The sequence below is a fragment of the Hipposideros armiger genome, unplaced genomic scaffold (genome assembly GCF_001890085.2).
Source record: "Hipposideros armiger isolate ML-2016 unplaced genomic scaffold, ASM189008v1 scaffold_948, whole genome shotgun sequence".
NCBI lineage: Eukaryota > Metazoa > Chordata > Mammalia > Chiroptera > Hipposideridae > Hipposideros > Hipposideros armiger.
Genome location: NW_017732298.1, coordinates 327,004 through 350,214, shown reverse-complemented (window position 1 = coordinate 350,214; position 23,211 = coordinate 327,004). Strand labels below are relative to the sequence as shown.

General features: G+C 35.4%; 1 protein-coding gene across 1 annotated transcript in view; it reads left to right on the top strand.

The window, feature by feature from the left end:
- Positions 1 to 22,412, top strand: part of CLVS2 (clavesin 2) — a 117,796-nt gene extending 95,384 nt beyond the window's left edge. Inside the window, exon 7 of the mRNA XM_019630807.1 lies at positions 22,220 to 22,412. The gene's annotated coding sequence lies outside the window, so the exon portion shown is untranslated. The remainder of the gene's footprint in view (positions 1 to 22,219) is intronic.
- The last annotated feature ends 799 nt before the right edge of the window (positions 22,413 to 23,211 follow it).

The following is a 23,211-nucleotide window of genomic DNA, read 5'->3' as shown; positions in this document are numbered from 1 at the left end:
AAAAAAAATTATATTGACTTTACCATTGCTTTGATGTTCTATTAAATTTGAGGTAGGTATTATTATTTTGATTAAATAATCCAGGGAACTAAGTGGTGTCTCATCATAATCCATAGGCACCAAAGTTTCTCCAAGTTTTTCTCAGGATATGTATGTCAAATCACTTGAAGCTCTAATCAATTATATTTCAAGGCCAGGCTCTGTCTGCCATTCAACAAATATTTATGTGGGCATAGGCAATGCTCTAGGTGCAGGGAATAGAGACAAAGTCCCTGCTCCCATGACACATTTTTAATATGAGAAGTCTGTCTGTAATCATGTAAGCAAGTAAATGGGATAACCTCAGAAAGGACTTAAGTGCTGTAGAGAAAACAAAACAGTGGAGGCGATGGCAGACAGTGACTTGGCGGAGGCAAGGGCCACTTCAGTTAGAATGATTTGGGAAGGGTTATTTGAAGAAGTGACAACTGAACTAATTATAGAAGGGCTAAACGTGAAAATCTGAGGAAAAAGAGGAGTGGGGCAAGCAGGAGTTAGTGAGAGGGGTGGTGAATAGTAGACGATAAAATCAGAGAATGTCAGGATTTGGATTTTAGGCTAGATGCAACTGGATGTCATTGAAGGGTTTTGAAACTACATTAAAAAAGGTAAGGAGATTGGACTGTGGGCCATTAAAATAGAACTAAAGAGCTCTCTTAGAGGTTACTAAAGAGGTTTGGTGAGAGACAATCATAGTTTACATTAGCAAGTAGCAGTAGAGATGATGAGAAGTGGTTGTTAGGATTTGGGATGTATTAATATTTTGGATATATAGTCAACAGGACTCTTACTGTTCAATTGGGAATGGGGTAAACATCATACTAGATGGGCCTAGGTTGGGACCCGACCAGATGGCAGTGCCATCAAAATCTCTTTTCCAAAGATGGGAAAGAATGGAAGAAAATCATTTTGGAAGTGACACCGGATCAATATTTCTCTTTTGACATATTGAGTTTATGATGGCTCTTAGACATCTAAGCAGGAGTAGGCAAATAGGTAGAAGTGAGCTCATGGGAGAAACCAGGGCATGAAGATAAAAAAATTTGGAAATGATAGGATATATATTATTTTAAAACCATGGAGCTTAGATGAACTCTCCTAGAGAGGGGATGCAGCTGAAAAAGAGGAGAGTTAAGACAGGAGTTAGTGTGCACGAATTCTATTTTAAGATGAGGTAAACTAGTAGGTTTGTACATTGGTATCTTAGCTGAAGAGGAAAGAATGTGGGAGAAGTATGTCAAAGTCAAAGTTCTTGACAAGTTTTGGTGTGTTTAATTGTTCCGAACATTTGGGGAAGGCTCCATTTGTCATCTCTCTGATTGGTTCCTTCAAGTTGGCAATTTTACTTACCAAGTTACATGACTCTTGGAAGGAAACAAACTTTAGGTGACTTACTTACCAATTTGAGGACATGAACGTTTCTGAGACACCAAGAATTCTGGTTATGTTGTGTACCACCCGCCGTTCCACCTGAGGTCCTGCTCATGCCATGCTCACAATTCCCAGGGACTTGCAATTTCACTCCCTAGAATTCTTTTTCTTTTTTTTGTTCCTGTTACACATATATCTTATTATATGAATTTCTTTTTAATATCATCATTGAGTTCACCCTTTGACTCTTTTTGAATGTTTGATTCCAACCTCTAATCAAACCTTAATGCAGACCACTTCATTGCTTTCTTATTTTTTTATGAACCAGCAATGTTAGCTTCTGAGGGGAAAGGTTACTTCTCCATAGACACCACATGATTCTGGGCTACTCTCTTATCTTTTTCTTGCTGTGGTAATGACAGTTTCCTTTCGTCATCATGGGGTTCAAAGTTAAATAGTTGAATAGTGGGACAGGTAAACAATGGAGTAAATTACAACAAGCCAACAACACATGGCAGCATTTAGTATTTAGAAAAGGCTGATGTGTTTGATTAAGGGAAGAGAAATGGAAAAGGATATTTCATGGGTCCTTGGTAGTAAGAGCAGAGAGCAGGAAAGGTATTTATTTTGCCTCAGGGAGAATGTGGGCAGAATGATGTATGCAAACCACCTTCTCTGCTTCCCACACAAAAAAGAATGGAAGAGGAGATACTCCTTATTAGCAATAATATTTTAAAAGTAAATGAAACCCAATTTGTTCCTAAGTGCTTTATTCCACAAATGCTAGCAGGAAGGGAAATTCCAATTATGCATGGCAGATGAATTAAATTCTGGATTTTAGTATTGTGCTTTTTCAAGAAATAATTATAAGCAGACAATTATAGATAACTTATAATTCATTATAAAGGATGATAAAATGAAGGTGTAAAATAAAAATGTGTGTCCCCTTTTTAAATAATAAATGTTTTAGTTAAAACAATTAGATAAATGCACATTAGCAAAAAAGAAAAAGAAAAAAACCACAAGAAGCCGCCCTGAAAGACCATTCCAGCATTGTATAAATATCCAATGTTGTTATCCTGATTTCGTTTTTAAGCCTCCATTGTGTCTACAATGAAAGCTATTTTATTCTGTTGTACATCAGAAGGAGATGAGACATACTTAAGGGAATTTAATCCAATTAGTGTTACATTGCTGACCTTTAGTAAAGAAGACACAAAATGATTCAAGAGTGAGATTGAAATAGATAAGTTATGCATTGCATATATTCTAATGGTTCACAAGTATAAAATAATTTACTTTGTGATTATAAACAAGTGCATTTTAAGATTTTATAATCTAAATTGTTCGTAGCTGTAAGGCATCATTTCAATAAACTATTCTTAGAGGCGAAATACAGTCAAATGAAGCTGAGCCATGTAACAAAATTAACAATATGCACTTGGCATATTATTTCCTTCTAAATGTATAATATTATCATGGCTGATCTCTACTACCTGCAGAAGCAGTAAAATCTAGAAGAATAAATTATTTCCATAGTTGCCCAATTTGTGTTAAACAAAACATGTGAAATTAGTTTACAGATCACCTCATAAGACGTTATCTTTATAGCCAGTAGAATTGTTTCATTGTTACCTGGTGTTATTTTTTTTGAAAATGAAAATTTAAGTGCAGAAGTAAGCCAAAAAAAAAAATCCAACAGCAAAATAGAGCCAACTAAATTTCTGCTTTTTATTTTTCTCAGGATTGTGACAATTCAATTTTTACTCCTTGGGAGTACTGCACTAGAACTAAACCATGAAGAATAATATTTAATACATAAAATAGAGCAGATTTGGAATCAAGAGAGGCAGAGTTTAACACAGGTAGACCTTGTTTTACATGGTAAATGAGTTTCCAAAATGATGTACTCACATGAACCAAGTAGGGAATAATTTATCTATACAGTACAGGTGGTAGCTGAACTTTTGTAAGTGAATGATATTGCCCGGGGAATATGCGTAACCATCTTAGCTCCAAACAAGGTGTCAAAATTTATCCCTCAGTCAATGTAAGAAGATGGCCCTGCTTCACTCACAACGGGGCTTAGAAAATATAGTTGGCTGCTCTAAACTGTGCACTACTTTGGAATCAAACTCAGATGGTAAGTCTCTGAAATCATTTCTGTGGGCTGGCCTATCTTACACTTCCTTCTATTTCAGTGGCTTGAAAATCTGCGGCCCACAGCAGCCCATGGCAGTCCAGCGCCAGGTTGAGCTGTTGTTCACAATCTTAGCTGTAGAGGGCCCAGCTTACTGACCCATGTGGGAATCGAACCGGCAGTCCTGTTGTTCAGAGCTCCTGCTCTTACCAAATGAGCTCTTACCAGCTGCCCTTGGCCTATTTTTATGTTTGTTTCTTATTTATCTCTCTCACTCTGCTAAAATATAAAACACATGTTATATCTAAAACAGCCCTGACTCTGTTTTGTTTACTGCAGTATTCCAGAGCCTAGAAGATTACAGTGACCATACTAGATACACAATACATACGTGGACTGAATGAATGACCACAAGGTTAGTCTTGCCTGATGACCCAACCAGCCAGTGAGGATGTTTTAAGTACCACATGCGGACAATATAAACTGTGAACCAGGTCATGAGATTATATCAGAATACACATTTTAAATGCCTTTCTCAGCCAAATAGAATGCTGGTAGTCCTATGTTAGTTCCCTATTTTAAAAGAATTGTGAGTGGCTTATGAAATAAAATTCCAGAGACACTAGTACAAACTATGTCTTGTCATTTCAGTTTTGTCATTTCTATTTCCCTTTCTACAACTCTAAATCAGGATCACAATCTTTCCTGTTTGAAATAGTACAAGATCCTCTTGACCAATCATAAGCTTCTCTCTCTTCTTACTCAAATTCACCCTTCCCTGCATTAAAAGGAAAAAAAAAAAAATTGAAGGTTAACTCATTGTTTTTCAAAGTAAGGAAATTGTTCTCTTTTTTATATTGATGTTATTGAGAACATGAGTTCAAATTATTTTTACACTTATAATTTTAACTAACCTTTCATACAGATTCCAAGTTTCAGCCACTGAGCAATTCCGTGTTAGCTATTAAGTCTATGTTTCTCTAACTCCATGCCTTCACTTATCCTGATCTCTCTAAGCAGAATAGTGGAATTCCTTCCTCACTCACCACAACGCCCCATCCATTGATATTCTATTCAATCCCTGTGGTTCATCTTGAGTTGCTTTTGCCCTTATAAAACCCTCCCTATTGCGCTGAGAAATCATTTCTCCTTCCCTTGAATGCCACAGAGCTCTATTAGTACCTTTTTTATTTCCTTATTTTTCTCTACCAGGTATCAAAATTACATAGTTGTCTTTTCTCTCCTCTTTGATTTGTCTTTTTCTCTTAAGGAAGATCATTGATTTTTTTTAAATCACTTTTTAAAAACTTGCCTATATATTTGGACTTTATATAACCAGATATAACATGTGTTTTTAATAGCATTGTAAGTTCTCTACAGCCTACAACGGTGTGAGACCTTTGTGCATTATATAAAATTTATTTCCAATACTATCAATTCTGTTAATAATAGATCCATAGTAAAAGCTCAATAAGTAATTGTTGATAAAATTTCATCTAAAAGCTTTTAAATTTATGATTTAAATAGTTTAATAGTATAAATAAGTGTATTTATATTTATGATTAAGTAAATTTGTACTTTATCATTGAAGAAAATATATAAAATACATGAACTTGCTGTTTTTGTTTCTGAAAATTTAAATTTGCATTGTTATTTTGATGGTTCTAGTTTTCCTTTGAACTCAAATCTCCTTCTTGGACTCAAAACTTATCATTATCCTTATGAACAGGATATATTTCATCTTTCTGATATCTCCCATTCCTTCTTGCTGCTGGGATAACATCTCTGTGTTTTTAGAAACAATTTAAAATGTTTCCTGCAGAAAGCCAACCCTGACCTTCTTAACGTTAATTCTGATAGAAGACTCTCCCTGCCTGTATTAAAGTGATCCCAAAATGCTATGTTTTATTATTCTTCTTTGACTCAGATCATCTCTGGATTTTTTATATAGCTAACAAGGTTAACATTTACAAAACCCACATTAAGCCACTGCTTAAATATATTGTGTTTATGTTTTAAAAAATTTAAACTATAATCTAAGCTATGAAAATGTGTGCTTATTTTCTGTTCAAAAATGGGCTAATCCTCACACTAGTCCCAGTGTCCCATCCTTACCTGAGGGATGTGGTCCCTATACACATATTCTCACTCCTATGTCATCAATCTTTCTCTTTTCTAAATATTCCCTTAAGAATATAAATATGCTTAGTCTTCCTTATTCTAAACAGCACACCACTCCCACACACAATTGCCTCATGATCATCTAGTGCCAGCTTGATCTCCCTATCCTTTCATAGCCAAACTTTCTGAAGCAATAGTTAAAACTTTCTGTTTCACTCTTCCCATACTCCTCCAACCAAAGCATTCTGACTTCGGTCCTTGTGATGGTTAATTTTATTTGTCAATTTGGCTAGGCCATGGTATCTAGATATTTGATCAAATATTATTGTAGATGTTTGCTGTGAAAGCATTTTTTTAGATGAGAGTAACATTTAAATCAATAAACTCTGAGTAAAGCAAAACCCTTCCTAATGTGGGCAGGCCTCATCAAATCAGTCGAAGGCCTTAATATAAAAAAGAATGACCTCCCAGGGAAAAAAGGGAATTCTGCTAGCAGACTGCCTTCAGACTCAACTGCAACTCTCCCTTGGGTCTCCAGCTTGCCAACCTACCCGGCAGAGTTTGGACTTGCCTGCCTCCACAAACACATGAGCTAATTCCTTAGAATCACACACACACACACACACACACACACACACACACACACACACACACACTCACACACTCTTTTGGGTCTGTTTCCCTGGAGAACCCTGATTAGTACAGTCCTTATCTTGCTCCTCAAATTGCTCCACTATGGCCACTAGTGACATCCTCTCTACCAATTATTGAAAATTTCCTCTACCCTTTAAATCTTTTTAGACCCTGTTATCCTTTTTTGTTATCAAGTCTCATGACTTCAATTGCCACATACATACAGACAGTTCTAAGATCCATCTTAGATCTCTTTCTTCAAAGATATGTATCTATTTACATGCTTTGATGTAAAAAATTAAGCTCTTCATTTCCCTCCACTGTTTGTCTTTTTCACTTTAAAAAACGCTTTCACCATCCACTTCAAAATTGAGGTGGGAAACCTGTTAGACATCTACAACTCTGCATCAACTTCCATCTCCAAAAAGATACCAAATTCACTCAGTTTTGTTAGTTTGTGTGTGTATTACTAGAATTCTATATTTGTAGTTATTTTCTCTTCACATTGTAGAGATGCCATCCCATTATTTTCTGGTTTCCATTACTTCTGTTTAGAGGGCAACTGATTCATATCATTTCTTTTAAACATATTCAATAATTTTCAGGCTACTTTGAAGATATTTTTTTCTTTGCCTCTGGTTTTAAGCAGTTTCACTCTGATTCTGTTAAGTGTAGAAACTTAAAAAAAATACTGCCTGTTTTGGGAAATGTTAGATCATTGCCTCTTTAACTGGTTCATCTGCTCCAATCTCTTTCTCTTCCTATAACTCATTAACATGTATCTTTGACATTTTCATGAAATCCCCTGTGTCTCTTAAGCTCTTTTGTATATATTTCCATTGGTTCCTTTCCATGCTTCAATTTGAATATTTTCTATTTATTTATTTTCCACTTTAGTATTCCATGACTAACACGTTATTAAACTCATCTCCTTAATCCTTAATTTGTCATTATATACAGTGGGTGCCAAAAAATGTATACACATTTTAAGAAAGAAAAAAAATACTGTATTAAAATTGTAATACTCAATATATACCGATAACAAAAGATGAATACAAGTTATGTGTATACATTTTTTTGGCACTCCCGGTATATATTTTTTGTTTTAGAATTTTATTGCATTTTCTTTATAGATGCTTGGTTTCTGCTGAAACTTCCCATTTTACCCTCCAGTTACTTGAAGGTATCAATCACATTTATTTCAAAGTTTGTGTCTGATAATTCTAAATATTTATCACTTGTGGCCCTTGTTCTGTTGTCTAGTTATTCCCGTTTTCCTTAACTTGGGTTTCTTGGACAATTTTATTGATTGCTTGTGATTCTCTGTGAAAAAATTAGAGTCTCTGGATGATGTACAGATAGATGATTTTTAACAAATTCTGGCAGAATGTAAGGTTAGATCAAAATGATTAAATTCTAAGATTTTTGTTTTTGTGTAGATTGATCTATTTCCAGTTTTCTCTTGCTCTTATAATGCACCCTTTTAGATGACCCTACTGATAGTTCAAGTTTTATATATTTTTCCTCAGGAAAAACTCTTTTAATAATTTTTTTCAATGGCTTAGAAGAGTGATAGTAGAAGATGGCTTTCAGAGTAAGTTGAGATGGGTAATGACTATGAATGCTTTCTTTGAAGAGGCCAACAGTGAATGCAAAGAGTTGTGTTAGCTAAAGAATCAGGAAAAGATACTAAATCAAATGATTTTTGATCATTTTCTCCTGCAGTTAAGTAAGATTACGGAATGTCATGAATAGAAGGGAAAAGACTCAGAGGAGAAGCTTTGATGAAAAATTTAAGTGCAGGTTAGAGATGCAGATGACAATCTTTATATCTAAAATTGTACTATCACTGTATCTCCCCAAGACATCAAGAAAAGAAAACCTGAATTTTTTCTTCTTTGACTGCCAGAACAGTCCCAGAAAAACAAATCTCCTACATTACATTACTTTAAAAACAGTACAGACATATCTCTGGGCCTTGTAGAGCAAGTGGCAACTTGTTTATAAGATGTTTCTTTTTTGGATGTGGGCCTGTTACTCTGTTTTTCTTCACAAAATCGTGTGTGTGTGTGTGTGTGTGTGTGTGTGTGTGTGTGTGTGTGTGTTATCTGCTCAGGGTGGAAAGCAAGTTAAAAGTATGAAAAAATGGTAGTATTAGGCATGGTTTTATCAGTATATAATATCTATATTTCAGAATTTCAGTGATGCTAAGAAAGTTTCTCTACCCAAAATATATATGTAAGTACTCATGACAATGCTAACTTGCACTTCTAGAAATGTTTTTCTTTAGGAATTGAAGATTATTTTGGACAGCAAGAATCCATATAATACTCCTGGGAGATGTTATTGTTGGACAGTTGACATTTTAAGGGGAATTGTCATGCTTTCTTAATTAGTGACAGTTAATAGTCTGCTCTAGTGGGACTAGAAAGATATGCCTCAAGTAGAGCATGAAATTACTAAGGAGGAGGGAAAAAATGGCAAAGATAACCTGATTTATTTCACAATTTTGCTTGGAGCTGGCTTTGAAGAATGGTCTGTCATTGACACAATGCAATTCTTCAACCTTAAACTACAGTTTTAGAGAGAAGACCATCATACATGTAAGAAGGCACCACTCCTGTGTTTGCATAGCAGAGATGCCGGGCAGGTCCCATTCTTTCTTCTGCGGTGGGTTAGAGCTTTTTTTCTCCAATCCCTTGACTTTCATATTCCTCACACTTCTCACAATAGGAATGATACCTAGTAAAGGACTAGGTTGCCAAGAACCTTGCCATGATTCTATACATTTTATATGAGAAAAGCGAATAAATATTAAAGTGCCTGAGGCAGTGAACACTCTCTCTGAATTCAGTAAATACAACCTGTATTGTAATTTACTTAATATTTTTTCTCTGATTTGATCTTAAATTCACTCCATTTCTTTACATAGTCTCACCCTAAGAATTAGGAACTAAGTGATTTCTATACAATCATTAATGTGTTAAGCCATCTATAATAATATATAACTAGAGAAAACTAAATACATAAGATGTGTAAACTAAGAAATGTTTTCCAGTGAAACCACAGAACATGTCATATTGCCCTTTGGCAAACATTATGCCATAATATAAATACATTTAAAATACTTTTCATACCTTAAACTTTTAGAAGGTTAACATTTTCTTTAAAACATGTGTTGTCTTTGACTGCTATTTATGGGTTATCTGCTAAAAATAAATTAGTAGTTGAAGCTGTGTATCCAAGCAATCAGAGTTCCTGGATGTAACCACAACCAGTCTCCACTGCCATTTTCTCTATATCTTATTAGCACAATGAGCTAGACACTGTGTCAAACACTTAAAGTACTTTACTAACATATTATTTAATCTGTGCAACAATCCTATGGTATAGGTCATACATCACCTATTTTTAAAATGAGAAAGATGAGGTCCAGAGAATTGAAGTAAATTGCCCAAGACCACACAGATAATCTAAAGCAGAGCTAAATTTCTAATCAAGATTCGTCTAACTTCAAAGCTCATGCTTTTAATATTATCTTTTACACTGCATTGCTTAAATGGGTATCAAATAATTTCTTTGCTTTTTTGTATTTGCAAGGGGTCTGTATTTCATCACACAGAATAATTTCAAAATAATATGAACAGTTTTCTTGCATACCACAGATGAAAATATATTATTGGTATATACTTTCTGTTGTTATTTGGCAGATGAGCTAATAGTCACATTTATTCACTTAGGAAAATAAAAGTGGGTGAAGTAGAGAGTAACTTTGTAAAGTGATATTTTCACCAGCAAGGGCGGTCACCTTTTCTTCTCTTAAGCACACACTTAATTATCGATACTTAATTTTACTGAGGAAAGTAATTTCATGAATTTAGAGCTCTATAATTAGTGTCCAGCATTTTTCTTAAGGTGCTAATTTTCCATTAATGAGCAAGTGTTCTGCTTGATTTGCTGTAAAACTGAAGCGTATGCTCTTAAATTAGCTAAAATGCCTGATTGTAATCCCAGCAGAAGGTAACATTAGACATCTCTCTAAATGATCCATATTTTTTTCTTTGTTAAACATAATTATATTGCCTAAAAATATGTAGTAGTCATCAAGAATCATCCTATATGTATTTTCAACTCACCAAACAAAATCTATTGTTCATAGGTCACTTTTTGTTGGTAAGAACTCTCTTTGCAAATTAACAAATTTTTCAATGTGGAGTTTAAAATAATGAGGCTAATTTTCATGTATTGTTACATACTAAAACTATTTTAGACAATTTTTAAACTATTTCTTTATTATATTTAAGTTTTGGAAAGCATATACCACAACTACAAAAATATGTGCTATATTGGAACACAAAACAAAGGTTAATTTTCTGATGTAATGTTTCCACCCAGATGGAGCTACTACACTGCCTTTCATCAACACTTCCCTTTAGTATGGCTGAAATTAATATGACCAAATCAGAATCCTAGAGGTTATAGAAATCTCAGTTTCATCTTTCAGTTTCTAAACTGAAATACGGTTAATTCTCTCCTGTTCCAAGTCCCTCTCAACCTGATGGTGTTCAGTTTTCCAACAGTTTCTTCTTTCCATGTAGAAACATGACTAAAGACCATAGTGGTAAATTTACGGGAGCATCCCCTCTTTTGCAATGTTGGGATAAAGAAGAGATTGGTACCTAATATCCTTTGAGGGATAGTACCTAATCTGAGCATCCCCACATGTAGAGGATCTCTGCTTTGCCGGCCCAGCAACAATTCTGATAATATCGTATTAATTCACCTGACAATATTTGGGTAAGTTGGACTTATTTCCATTCCCACCTCTTCCATTTGAGAGGTGAGCATAGACTAAGGCTTAGAAAACAGATGTTTGGCAGACAAGCCCACATATGGAGGATTCCATGTTTGGAGGACACCAGAGCTCACATCTCTGAGCACTGCGTACCCCAAGGTCCTGGATTTTAATTAGTGACATGCTACCTTTAAGATATTCCCCGCAGCTAAATACCAACTATTCTGTCATTTACTTAGTACTTTTTTTTCTAATTTGATTTTGTTAACTAACCTTTTTATTTTGAAATCATTTTAAATCCACGTGCATCTGTAAGAAATAGTATGGAGAACTTATGTATCCTTTACCCAGTTTTCCCCAATGGTAACATACTGCAAAACAACAGCACAATATCACAACCAGGATATTGACACTCATACAATCTATCAGTCTTACTCAGATGTCCTAGGTCTTACTTATATTTATTTGTATGTGTATTTACTTCTATGTAATTTAATCACACATATAAATTTATATACCCATCACCACAGTCAAAAGAGAGAATATTTCCTTTACAATGAGGATCCTTTGTGTTACCATTTTATAATGACCCCTGCCTTTACCCAGTCTCTAAACTCTGGCAACCACTAATCTGTTCTCTATCCCTTTAATTTCAGTATTAAAAAAATGCTGTATAAATAGACTCAACTGCAATCACTTTTTGTGATGGGCTTTTCTTCACTCAGCCTAATTTTCTGGAGATTCTTCCAGGCTGATGCACATATCAATAGTTCATTCTTTATTGTTGAGTTGTATTTCATGGTTTTGATACATTATAGGTTGTTTAACCATTCACCTGTTAAAGGACATGTGCCTTCCTATGAGTTACTTGAATATTCTTCAAGATTTCACTATAATTTATTTATAATGTTTTTGATTATATCATTTGGTATAGTTTTCTTAGTGGTTGCTCTGGATATTATAATGTATATATGTGATTCATCATAGTCTTCATCAATGTTTTACAATTTCAAGTGAAGTGTGAAAAACTTACTCCCGTTTTTCCCCATTGCCTAATCACTGTTAACATATTGTCTTTAGTATTAGAAACTTTTATAATTTTTAAATTGTCACATGATTTAGAAATTTAAAGAGAGTAACTTACTGTATATATTCAATCTGCTCTTTCCATTCTTCTTTTTTCTTCTTGATGTTCCAACTGTGTTTTCTTTTATAATTTCATTTCTATTTAAAGAAACTGTTTTAGACATTCTTTAATGGTAAATCTGCCAGTGACAAATTCCTTAATTTTCTTTTATTTGAGAATTCCTTTATTTCCCCTTCTTCTTTGAAGGATAGTATCGTCAGATGTAGAATTAATAGTTGACAATAGTTATATTTTAGCACTTGAAAAATGTTGTGACACTTCCCTCGTGCCTCCAAGCCTTCAGATGAGGAATTTGCTGTCATTCAAATTAGTGTTCCCCTATGTAATGTGTCAGTTCTCTCTGCTTTAATAATTTTTCCTTTGCCTTCTGTTTACAGAGTTTAATTATGGTATGTATTCGTGTGGCTTTGTTAACATTTATCTTATTTGAATTCACTCTGCTCCTTGACCCTATAGGTTATGTCTTCCGACAAATTTTTCCTGGAATCTAGGAAGCTTTCAGCCTTCATTTCTTTGAATATTCATTAGCCCCACTCTCTACTTTCTCTTTTTTTGGGGACACTTCAGTGTTTGTTATTTTGCTACAGGTTCCTGGGGCTGTGTTCACATTTTTTTTTTCAGTCTATTTTTCTCTCTGTTGATAAAATTGGGTAAATTCTAGTTATCTCTCCTTATGTTCTCTGATCTCATCATCTATCATCTCTGCTGCAATGATAAACCCTTCAGGGAGTTCCTTATTTAGTTATTGTATTTTTCAGTTCTATAATTTCCGTTTGATTATTTTTATAGCTTCTATTTCTTTGCTGAGATTTGTTTCAGGAAAATACTTGTTGAAGTATATTTATGATGGTTGATTTGTCAGACAATTCCAAATTTGGATTTGTCTTGGTGTTGGCATCAGTTGATTGTCATTCATGTTGTGATGGTCCTGGTTCTTGGTGTGATGGGTTAGGTAGGTGAGAGGCATCTCAGGATCAGTAGGGAAGGAAACCACTTCCCCTGGCTGCTTTTTGTCAGCGGGACTCCCGATCAATTCCCCCTTGCTGGTGCCACTTGTTGGCAGTGGTGGAATTTCTGTTTGATTTGGGGAGAAACAAGTGTACCTGACATGCCTTCTGTTGCTATACAGAAGACACTGCAGAACTGGAGCCCAGTTGTGGAGTCCCTAATTAGTAAATCTTTTCCATTCAGTTCTGGAGTCTCTAATTAGTAAATCTTTCTCTTTCCACCTTTCGGAGTCCTCATTTTGTTTCTTGTGTTATTTCCAGGAGCTATAGTCACTTAGTGGGAATTAGCAGGGAGAAACAAGCCTATGCCAACTTCGCTGGCCCAGAAGTCTCTGATTTTATTTTAAATTGATTCAAATTCTTTACATAGAATCATTCTAAGAGTAAAGGTCTAAGTGATTTTTTAAATTTATAATTTATAAAATTATCAGTATGATAGCATTAGGTATATCTATATTTTTTCAGCCATGTGAATAATAAATTAAATTAACTTAAATTAGATTTGCTTGTTGAAATATGGTATCTTGAATATAGTATTCTTGGACACAAAGCTACAGAGTTCTCTAATGCAAAAGATCTATATTTTGAAGACCTTACAATATTTGAAGAAAATTTTCTGGAATTTGGGACCCAATATAATCAGTTTACCTCAGATTAAAATAATCTTTTCTGGTAAGATCACATTTTCATATGATCACTTAAATATGAGAACAGTGGTGCAATGGGGCAGAGGCTAATCAAATTTGATCAATAATGGACACTGAAATGTGCATAATGACTTAAACAGACACTGTGAAAATGACTCTAAGGGAAAAAATTGTTAGTTCCAGGAAAATGCACTGTTGAGGGCTAGATATAATATCATGAGAGGCAAATCTCCACAGTACTCTGTAAGTTTACTAAATTGAATAAGATCAAAACACTTCCTCCTAACACGATGAGCTGAAAATTAATTTAGTCCTTCCTGTATTCAGCCAACTTCCCAATATCACCATTCCTTGAGATACTTTAGGCCTTTTTGCACAGACAGAGAATGTTTATATCTGATTTGCTTGGATGAATTTTAGATTTTTACTCATGTATACAGGCCAGTGCCAACTCTAAGGATTTTTCTCTGCTGTGGGATTCACAATTAATTTTGCTTTAGAACCACTGTAGATGGTTGATTACTACCAATAGCCTAGTATATTTTCAGAAAATACTGTACCAAATTCCACACACAAGGGTGTTGAATTGGGCCTAAGGCATGCCAAACTGTTGGTTTGAATAAGGATGGATAAGCTCAGATTCAGAAAAATATTCATGTACATATGTGACTTTGCAAGCAAGTATCTGCTCTCAAAGTTATTACTGGAATTAAATGCAAAAGGTAGTCATCACTGCCTACTTTAGAATTAATATATGGCAGATTAGCCAGTGAGTGTGACTTGGGTGTTAAATCCCTAACCATACAGTGCCCAAAAAACCATGTTTCAACAGGTCATCAGCTGGGGGTCAGAAATGAGAGACTTGGAGATTCATAAGCAGTAAAGTCAAAATTGTGTTAGGACACTTTCCCGTCATCAAATTATGAGCACTAACTACATCAGTAGCACTAGGAGGTCCGCAAACTCTTGTTGTTAATGAAGATGATCAGGGTTTAGGGAAAAGGGGAGGTGATATTATGAGCCATTGGGTAATAAGAGCCCATCATCAAGTCCTCAGATGAACTTCGGAATAGTGAATTGACTCATGTTTGCCCCTTGAGTAACGGACCCAGGTAAGTGACAGGTGAATTCCTGGTTGGAAGAGACCCAGGTTGGAAATGTGGCTGGAGACTGCCCTCAAAGATTTGTTCCTAGTGTGGCAGAGTAGTGGCATAAAGTAACTTTACCACGGAGAGTAAAGGGCTGAGTAAGGAAATGGAGATGATCCAGTGTTTTCTTGGTGTGACGAAGAAGGGTGTCGTGACTGATAATACCACAGAAGTCTTGCCTTGGGTGGCAGAAAGGGAGCAGTGCTGACTAGGGTGTAAATGCCCACACTGATATCTTTGTTCCCAGGAAAATTTTCCATTTCCCTTTTTGCCACAGAAAATTTGATCTTTGATCACTTAGCTTCTTCTCTCCCTACCCACCACTGAATGTGATAATGTTTAGCTAGCTTCTTTGGTTTTTCAATACTGCAAATTGAAACAGAAATGAGGAAATGATTCATAAGTCTAGAGTAGAGAAAATGGAGAATGAGTTAGGCTTAGCAGTTAAAATGACTGACACAATATAATGCCGAGAAACAGCAAAGCAATGAGGAGAAAAAAAGAGTCAGGCTAACTGGGGGAGCCCAGGAGATTATGACATGAGGGATATGGGGAAGGAACAACTAAAGGATCTGTGGGAAATACTCTGGACAAGTAAGAGAATATATAATTGCGACAAACTGCATTTTCCAAAGATGGCTACGAAGTCTCATATCTCACAAGCTTTTCTACAGTGTGAACTTGACATTTCCCTATCAAGATAGGGAGTCATTTCCATCCCTCTGGAATCTGGACAGGCTATGACTGCTATTTGACAAGCAGAATACAATGGAAGAACTCTCTGAGACTTCTGAGTCTAGGTTAGGAATCAGCTTCCACGTGTTTCTTTCATAACATTAGCTCAGAATCCAGCTGCTGTCTCTCAGAACCTGGCTTCCATGTTATGAGAAACAAAAGTACATGGAGAGGTAGCAACTGGGTGCCTCAGTCAACAACCTCAGCTCGGCCCAGACTTCAGTCATCTCAGCCCAGGTGTCAGATTTGAGAATAAAGAAGCTTGTAGCCCAAAGCCAGCTGAAGATCAAGGTTCTGTGAAGCAGACACAGCCATCCTTACTTCATCTTGTCTGAATTCCTGAGCCACCAATCTGAGCACCATAAAGTGACTTTTTTTTTATGCCATTGATCTTGAGGTGGTTTGTTTTGCAACATCAGATAACAGGAGCTGTAATGGTGTACATTCGTATTCCTTTAATGAACTTGATGAGATTTAGTAAAAATGGAATTATCCTTAATTATATTTGGCTGTGGACAGTGTTTATTGAAAGTTGTGTAGCTTGGAGACCATACCACCCAGACCGTATATTAATGTAATGAACTTGATTTTTAGTTCAGTTCAACTAGCATTTGTTTAGTGACAAGCCTGTAAAAAACACTCTAATCTTGATGGTATCATCTATTTAAAGGGGAAGTAATGTTATTCACATAGTGGTCTTTAAAGAGCCACTTTTGAGCTTTAAAATTTTCATGTTTAGAAAAAAAAAATGCTTCCTGGTCACACAGATGTCTTTTTGCTACAAACATTATCAAAACTAATGCCCTGTTATTGGTGGAAAAATTATGGGAAATGTTTCTCAGAAACTTTTAACAACTTTGAACTTCCTCATAATATATCAAAGTGTAATTTGTGAAAATTCAAGTTACTGTGAAAAAGCACTTTGTATTTGTTTGTGACTTGATTTTTAACACCCTTTAAACTGCTCAAAGTTTTGATTATTATGCTTTAGGCAATTCCTTCTTCTCATTACCCCCATCACATGGTATCAAATACCGCTGAGCTGGGAGCCAGGAGACCCTAGCAAGGTAGGTGAGCCACTCGTCAGTATCACCTTTAAAATGATCTCCAACTGCCATTTGCCTCTCAAAGCCAATAGGGGGCAGAGGCAGGCTGCTACTTCCTAGCTGAGTGAACTTGGGCAAGTTTCTTCAAGTCCTTTTGCTTTAGTAGCACACCTGTGATTAGCACCTGCCCATAAGTTTTACTGGGAATTAAATAGGAAGTTAGTATTATAATTCAGTTTAACAAGCAGAGGAGAGTTACTGTCATGCTCTAGACGAGGGGTCGGCAAATTTTTGAGACGGAAGAGCCAATCCTGTCCCTCACAACAATTTAAAAATTATTCGAGAGCTATAAAACAAATGAAATCACCATTATGTGAATAATATCTTTTAAAATTTTATAAATGATAGTTTTATTTTCATTTTCGATTTGATTTCAGAGCCACATGTACTTACCCAAAGATCCGCATATGGCTCGCGGGCTGCAGTTTGTCAACCCCTGGTCTAGACCCTAAGAGAGCTTGGCCGCCCCGCTAAGAATGCAGCTCTGCTGCGACAGTGTCAGTACAGACAGTACTACAATCCTAGTATGAACTGCTCATGCGGGAATAGAGCTTCCCAGCTTTTGTAATGGGGTGGAATGGAGGTAGGGGCCAGTTTTATGACTGGAAGAATCTGGAAGGAGATTTCAATGGATGGAACTGAATATCTACAGAGAAGACTGAAGTTAGAAATCTGTTAATGATTATTTAATTTAATTTTGTGGGCTGCAACTTACTTGGTGGGGGTTTTCAAATTATAATATGTAGTATATCTGTATATATAGGTATGGATATATTTATAATTTTTGATATTAATTAAAGTATATTTTGTGATATTCTTGAATAATTTGAGTCTCTTAAGCAATAACAAAGAAAGGAATATATGTCTATACTAAAGGGAGTTCTGAACCAAAATGTCAGCCCAAAAAGAAAAACAGTGGCACTAATGGTATATAAACAAAGAAAAGTTATTAAAAAATAAAAAAAGAAAACCTTAAATAGTGGAAATAAATTAGACAAAGCTACATTGGGATTTCAAAGGAAACCTTAGCATCCAATATTGGTCTACACTTCTTTGCTTTTCATCAGGATTTTTATTAACGTTCAGTGTAGGGATAATCTTTTTTTGTAGTGTTATATAGTCCATGCCTTATAAATTCTTAGAGTTGTTTCAATGGGAGGGAGGAGAGAGAGAGAGAGAGAGAGAGAGAGAGAGAGAGAGAGATCTCAGCCAGTTGATGTTCTCAGGTGATACAGAAGACAAAGATCATCAAGATTTGTACACTTTTGAATCAATTCCATAAATCTTGGAAAAGGGAGTGAAAAAGAAATTAAAAATTGAATGGAGAAAATTAGGGTTCAGTAGTGAAATTGAGTAGCATAATTTAGTGTAACAATATATAGCATGCTCACTCATAAAATGTTAGTTCTAAATAGGAAAGATTATTTTAAAAATTCATATTAGATTAAGTAAAAAGAGAATTTTTAAAAGTAAAAGTCAAATGGATATATTAACATGAACTCATGATCTTTACAATAAAAAAGTGTTTCTCACTTCATTGATAAAATTATTTAGGTGCTCTCTCTTCTAAGGTCACTTGCCTTCCATTAGGATTTATGGTTCACTAGTGCCTAGACTTGGGATCTCTAATACTCTCTCATAATAACCACTTGGTCCCCTGTCTTGGCACTTAAACATGAAGAGCATCTTAGAACATTTTGTTTTCAGCCTGAAAAGAGAGCTTTTAGTGGACAAAGTTTGACAATTAGAGCATCAAGAGAAAACAATGATTAGTGTCAATTAGAACAGTCTCAGTATATAAAATAACTTGTATTGTTGAAACAAAAATGCAAATTTTCACATAAAATACGTGCTAAAAGTTAGTTATTTTGCCCATGTGAGGATACAATATTGTATCCAAAAGTATATAAAGTGACTAATACAAATTGTATGAGTCCAAGAGTGGCGTTGTGGTTAACTTTCTAGATACGTAAGATATAAAAGTGAGATTTTAATTCAGCAAAAGAAGAAATCTTGATAGGCATGTAGGGGGATGTTGTGTAGTATATCTGGTTTGAATGTGTTTTCTCTACTGGAGCTCTAGTGGCCCAGCTTGGCTCTTGTTTGTGGTCTAATGTAGAACTTGTGTATTGGGTGCTTGGTCAGTGCTGTATGGGAAGTCATGAATCACAGACTGAATTGGGAGAGAGAGAGAGAGAGAGAGAGGAAATAAAGAAAATAAAGAAGAGAGGAAGGAAAGAAGGAAGGAAGGAAAGAAAGGCAGGGAGGGAGAGAAGGAAGGAGGGAGGAAAAGAAAGAAGAAAGAAAAACAAAGAAAAGAAATGAAGAAAAAAAAAAGGAAACCTGAGTTGGAAATAATTTTTGGAAACTGAACACAAACCATACTGTACTTAACAATGGGGTAATGTAGGCAGATCCTGGCTTGGCGCACTCTTGTTACTCCCTAGATGGAATCTGAAGCAGTGTAAGCTTTCATGTAGAAGTACTGTCCCAGGTTGTGTGGACACAAACTAAAGTGTATTTTAACTGGAATAGGGTATGGAATCGAAGTAATAGGGAGGTGAACTCAGAAGGACACAAAACTATCCACAAAGTAGATAATTCATTATCACTGGGCAGGACAGCTTTGGAAGGGGCAAAAGATGGAGCAATTTGATTTGGAAAATACATTGTCAAAGAACCCAGTAGCTTTGAAGTTTCCTAAAATACAGTAATTCCTTGATAATATATTGCATAATAGGATTCCTAAAATGCTGTATTGACAACTGTGCCTAAGTGGAGTTGGGGCAAGATGCTACCCAGTTTGAAGGGCAGTTGTTAAGGATATGTATCTATAATTGAATTTGTTTTTGAATTTTATGGAGGAACAGCCACGGTCATTGGTTACACATTGCTTTCATGCTACAATGGCATAGTTGACTCTTTTAGGAGGGCGCAGCTCACAGTGGCCCATGCAGGGATCAAACTGGCAACCTTGGTGTTACCAACATCACGCTTTAACCAACTGAGCTAACCGGTCACCCCCTATAATTAAATTGTTTTTTAAGGCTAGATAAAGAAATTCTTTCTTTATCTCATCTGTCATGTGGGTGGTGACCCTAAAGAATCGATTTCAGGTGATTCCAAAACAGGATCAATACTTCTGAAAAATACATCATAGAAGCTCCTTGTCTGAACAGATGTATGTAATAAACTGCACTGCACTGTAATGCTTTGAATATGTTTTAAGGAAAGATATGGGTAACAGATCTTTTGAAAACATTATCGAACAGATAGCATATACTAAATATGTTTAAGCAAATCACTAAATATGCAAATCACAAACAATGAGTAATATATGCAACATGAAATCCCAAGAATTAATGTCCAAAATAAATAAAGACTTTCTTAAGTCAACAAGTAAACCACAGACACCCCAAAAGAAAAAGAGAATGATAAAAATAGAAATTTGTGGAATAAAGACAAATGCGTAATAAAACATGAAAAGTAAGCAGGAAAATACAAATTAAAATGAGATTTTTTTTCCCCTTATAATATCTGGAAAAATAAGAGCTTGTTAATACTACTGATGATTATGGTGAGAGAAAGTGAATACTAACATAAATTGTTGGTAGGAACTTGTAGTTTTATTAGAGATTGAACTGATCTTTCAACTCAACATTTAACTTTGAGATATTGATCTCAAAGAAATACATGAGGACATAAAAAAGCAGGTATAATGACATTCACTGCTGGAGAGAATATAAAGTTCTAATACATAGTCTTAAATTCATGGAGTTTATTTGGCTGGGAAGTTAAGACTTGTAGCTAAAAAAAAAGGTAAAACCAGCATATTTAAAAGTTCTAATTCAAACTATGTATAAATGTTTAGAAGGAAAGAAATAAGTACAATCCAGGTTTCTCAAGAAAGTTTTATGGAGAAGTTAAAACTTCTGGTTAGTAAATTGTATATCTCATATCTAATTATTATTAAAAAGTAAGCATTTATTAATTAGAACATAAGTTCTATAAAAGGCAGGGGTTTTTTGGTTGTTTTATTTATTGCTATTCCCAAGCATCTAAAACAGTGCCTAGCGTAGAGCGGTAAATGAGTATATGTTTGTTAAAGAAATTGAATGACATAAAACCAGGTAAAGTACTGAAACTCAAATAAGGACATTTTTAGATGTAAAGCTGAATAAAATGGCAATAGACATGGAAAAAAATAAAAGACAACAACAAAAAACATAACCTCATTAATCTCATTAAGATTTAGGCAGACAAGTATAAAAATACCAGCTGAAGAACAGTAGTACAACATTTTGTTTTATTCTCTGTGAAATGTGCTCCTATAATAATTTAAAATGACAGAGAGTTTTATCATTTTAAAAACAAAGTCAACTCAAAGCAATCCTTGAGCAAGCCCTACAGGCACTACATGTAGTAAAATAATGTTTATCCTTTCACATTCTAAATTAAATTGATTGTTTGCTCTTCTCACAAATTGTGTCTAAGTTGTTAGTTTACTGAATAAAACCCTTCATCATTCTGACTATATTCAAAATCAAACTTTGCTGGAAACTTTAAGTCCATTATTTCTGTATTAAAATGTATGGTTGAGATTTATTTTTCATATTTGTAAATGTATGGATCAAAGATGTATTGGCATGTGCTAAAATGAAAGAAAATTATCAAATTCTCAATATTGACATTTTAGAGAATATCTACTCTCCATTTCTATTTATCTTATAAATGGTAAGCTGAGGCCTAGAAAAAATGATTTACAGAGACTTGAAAATCAGAAGGACTTGTACATGAATCAGTTCGAAACATTAACTGGGGGAACTTGAGGACGTTTATAAACTCTCCAAGCCTCAGTTTTCTTATCTTTAAAATGGGAACAATAATATATTTCTCTCAGAGTTTTGGATACAATGAGGTAATATATGTAGCATATTTAGCATTATGCTCTAGACCAGGGGTAGACTTTCCAATAGAAATGTTAAGTCTCTTCCCTAGTTTCTTAGCCCTTGGTTTTGATTACTCTTCTCATCAGTCTGTGAATCCTAGGCTAAAGATTGCTCCTAGTCTGAATCCTATCCTTCCCCCCCCCCCGCTCTTAATTTCTTTGTAAATCAGTTTCTGAATCCTAAACAATAGAAGTCTCCTACCCCTGCTTCAGATAACCACCTGAAAGCCTGTGACTTCCTAATATCCCCCACACCCATAAGCTAAGTGCCAAACCCATTCTGGGCCCAGACAATTGATGCCACCTGAGTGATGGGCTGAATGGCCACAAACTTCATGAAGCTAACAGATTTATTAATTAAAATCTATTTTTCCTCATTCAGGGACATTGGGGATACAGAGGATACTGCAACAAGACTGCCAATCACAACTAAAGAAGCCAACATGGTCTTCTAGGTGGAGCTCAAGACCCCTTCCTCTCAATTGAAATCAGCTAGGATGAGAGTTCCATGAATTCCCCAATAGGCAGGGACAGCTCTACACCCCTGCCCAGCAGGAAGCAGATACAGAAGAGAACTGCTGTCCCTCAGCTTCCCATAGAGATTTTATGGGGATCATGTCTCTCAAGGGGAAAACTAAGCAGACAGTTAGAGGCAGGCATTGGGTTTCTGCATTCCTGCACGTCCCACAGAGTGCAATTGCCCAGGGGACATCCTCTCTACACCCAAAACTCCCCTTTGTATTGTAATTACCTACCCCTGTGGGAAAACAAATGGGCACAAAATACCCAACTAGATCAGACCACTCACTGGCATCTGCGCAGTACCTCTTGTTAATCATAGGTGTCAATCAAGTGGTTCCACGCCCTTAGGGGAACAGCCCATTCTAGAGAAAGGGATAAAAACTCCAAGTCCTGGGAACTCTGTTCTGCTCTGCTCTTTTTGACCGCTTCTCCCTTTTTGAGCCTCACCTTTGCACGTGGCCAAACTTTTTGGAATGTAATTTCTCTTCTAATAATGAGCACTTGAGCCATTCTCTACTGCTCGGGTCTACTTCTACTTCTTTGAAATGTACTATCTGTTCTAATAAACTACTTTTTCACTCCTTTACTCTGGTACCTCGTTCAATTCTTTTCTCGAGTTGCCAAGGACCTGGACTTTGCTCCGAGAAGGGCCCACTCTCCAACAAAAGAATAACATATGATAGGATATATTGAGCAAAACAAAACATCTAAGTTATTATGTAGCACATATTTCTAGGAGAAATTTACAGAATTTTAGTATTGAGTACTTTCTCTAATTTTGATTGTGAGCCATACATATATCTCTCAATATTGGACAAAATATTCTACTTTTTTAAAATTAAATTTTTGGGG